Source organism: Ciconia boyciana, unplaced genomic scaffold (assembly GCF_034638445.1).
Source record: "Ciconia boyciana unplaced genomic scaffold, ASM3463844v1 HiC_scaffold_133, whole genome shotgun sequence".
NCBI lineage: Eukaryota > Metazoa > Chordata > Aves > Ciconiiformes > Ciconiidae > Ciconia > Ciconia boyciana.
This window is the reverse complement of record NW_027328501.1, coordinates 2323-5461: the sequence shown is the minus strand read 5'-3', so window position 1 is coordinate 5461 and position 3139 is coordinate 2323. Positions and strand designations below refer to the sequence as shown.

Below are 3139 nucleotides of genomic sequence, written 5' to 3'. Positions count from 1 at the left end.
ACAAGGGAGACGTACCCTTGGTGGAAGAGAATCAGGTCAGGTCAGTACTATAAGCAAACTGCACATATACATAAGTCCATCTGGTGCTGACTCCATAGGAAAAATGGAGTTTGGGTCATGTGTCCCAGTCTCCTGCATACACTCCCTGTCACAGATAATATAGCCCTGCCCTTTTTCTGGATTTTTGTTCACAGGTCTGAAACACTGGTGCTGGTTTACATTACAGATCTGTTTATCGCACATCCCGCACTTCCAGCTTTACATTTGTGCTGTTTTTCTGCCTCGGCCTTCAAGTTCTCACAGAAAATCATAGCCAAACAGTCAACTTCTTTTTAACAGGCGTGGCCTTGCGCCTCTGTAAGCATTCCCCAGACCTGCACAACAGCCGGCAACTGGGGCACCTTTTCCTTCTCCCCAGCTTAAATGCACCGTCACGAGACAAGCAGAGCCGTCAACAAAATGTACAGCTCTGGCCATGGTTATAGAATGTATGACAAAGCCCACAAGAGTTTCTCACTCCAAACACCTTCCTGACATCCTTAACACCATAATAAAGATGTAAAAGGAGGAAACAGGTCTTGCAATATCTGAGGCTGTCGCTTGGTTTAAAACTCTCCCAATCCTTTTTCCCCTCCCACAGGAGGATGGTGCATATATTAACATGTCCTCAGACAAGGGGATGTCACTCAGCATGACCTTCCTGTGCACAGACCCCCCCAGTTTGTCTTGTAGCTCTTTTGTTCTGCGTAACAATTCTGCACCTGTCAGGTCCCTTGCAGCTGTAAGTGCCGTGTTACTCCCTGCAAAACAGAGATAATTGTCACTGCTATTTAGATCAATGAAATAGCACCACTTTTGGTCTCTAATTTTGGAATGGGGGATAGACTGCAGGTTCTGCGTACCCCACGCACAAAGGCTTTCACAATAATGACAGCCAGGTGGAAAGTCTGATCAGAACACAGCGCTCTTTTACTTTGTTGGGGAGTTCTGACCCAGTCTAAAAATGTCACAGTATTCACATTGTTTCAGTTACCAGCAGGAGAATATGAAGTCATGCATGCTGACAGCTTCAAGACGGAGCCGAGCATAATCACCAGGCTCAAACAGCTGGTGCAAACGATGAAAAATTTGCTCTACACCCCAAACCAATTTTTCATAAGCTTCATGTAGTGCGTGATGTCTGATGTAAATTAATAAATCGGTCTAGCTCCAAACCTCTGGATCGGCCAGTCCCACTGCCTGACATGCTCCATGGAAGCCATGGGGCAGACTTCTGCCTCCTTCAACTCCTGCTGCATTTGAGGGTGGGGACCAAAATGGACTGTGAAATGCTTCCTCGGGACTTGGGAGTGCAGCAGGCAGCCTCTTGCAGGAAGAGAACCTCACTGTGTCCAACCGCCTCTTGCACTGTGAGGGACTGCAGTAACCGGGAAGTGCCTTCCAGGAGGTCCTCTTCTAGCCTCATGGGAGACATGTTCATGGGCCCACCACATTCAGAAAAACAGTTTGCACTAAGGGCCCTTGTGATCCCCATAATCCCCTGCCAGTAAGATGCCAAAAGAGGTCAACCCATTTCTCCAGAGGGCAGGTTTAAGAGGAAGAGAATCGAAATGCAGCAGTGCAGCCCACCTGCCTGGGAAGCTGACCACAAGTGAACATTGGAGCAAGCTGGGAGGGAGGGAGGGAGGGAGGGAGGGAAAGAGAAAGATATGGCCCGTCCTCATGCAGGGAAGCCCTTGGGTGACCAGCCAAAGACTGCAGGGCTGGGAGCAGCTGGGCCCCTTCCTGTCAATGCAGCCACAGGTAAGCCCACCAGCGTGCCCCAGGCCAACATCACTTGCCTGCACTGCACCCATCTGGCACCTGAGCTGAGTATTCTGCTGGCACTGACACGTTCCTGCCCCGGAAATCCTGGGGCCTCTCAGTCCCAGCACTCAGAAGAAGCCTCCGTGAGGGAATGAGTACGGCATAAACCAGGAAATGAAAAGGCGCTGCCAGGGAAAACAACCACCCAGCCCATGTCATTAGCTGGGATGATTTCCGTTCATCATGAGCACCTTAGAAAATTGCCACTTCCGTAAAAGCTGCCTCTGGTCCTGGGGCAGGTCAGGGCCACCATAAAAGCCAGCCCAACTCCTTGCTCTCTCATCCACTTCTCTCACCTCCTTCTCCTTGGGAGCCAGGTGGGTCTGAAGAACTTTCCTCATGCAGATGCATACTCCTCCATCCTGTGCTGGGTCTCAGTGCTGCTTGTCGTGGGAGGGGGAAGAAGGGTGAAGGTCTGACTAAGACAGTGTCTGGGACATGCCTCTGGAGGGAGGCTCTTCTTTTAAGAGACAGGCAGCAGCCTTGGTGGGCCAGGCGACACTTTGCAGTACCATGTCTGGATAAGGCCAGGAAACCCTTTTGCCTTACTGCCCAGTTTCTACCTCCTGGCTCAGCAGGTGCCTTTGACTTTGGTGACGGACTTGTGGCAAACTGCTCCTCGCATGTCCCTGTGCTTTGATTCCTCTCTGCCCTCTCTCCCAGGTGCGCTTCTGGACCTGAGACATGTCCTGCTACGACCGGTGCCTGCCATGCCGGCCCTGTGGCCCGACCCCGCTGGCCAACAGCTGCAATGAGCCCTGTGTCAGGCAGTGCCAGAACTCCACCGTTGTCATTGAGCCCCCTCCCGTGGTGGTGGCCCTGCCTGGCCCCATCCTCAGCTCTTTCCCGCAGAACACCGTTGTGGGCTCCTCCACCTCCGCTGCTGTTGGCAGCATCCTCAGCTGTGATGGAGTGCCCATCACCTCTGGGTGCTGTGACCTCTCTGGCATTTCCAGCCGCTACTGTGGCAGAAGGTGTCCCCCCTGCTAAAGCCACTGGTGACAGCCTGGACAAGGACCACCTGGAACCCAGAAGCTCATGCTGAACGGAGGACAAAGCTCCTGGCCATCGATTTCAGAGAGGCTGAGCATCCAGTCCTGCCCTGGCAAAGGACAGCAGCTGGGGCTCTCTGAGAACATGGCCACAGTCTAACTTTCTTGCCTTCCACTCTCTCCCATCTCTTTCTTGCCTTCTGGTCTTCTGTGCTGGAAGAACCCCAGAGCCAGCCTGGGGCGTCTGCTGACCCCTCTCCCTCTGCGAGGCACGCAGATGG

At 52.9% G+C, this 3139-nt stretch overlaps 1 pseudogene; it reads left to right on the top strand.

Moving 5' to 3' along the window:
- Positions 1-2049: 2049 nt before the first annotated feature.
- On the top strand, positions 2050-2856 carry LOC140646042 (feather keratin Cos2-3-like; annotated as a pseudogene).
- Positions 2857-3139: the final 283 nt, after the last annotated feature.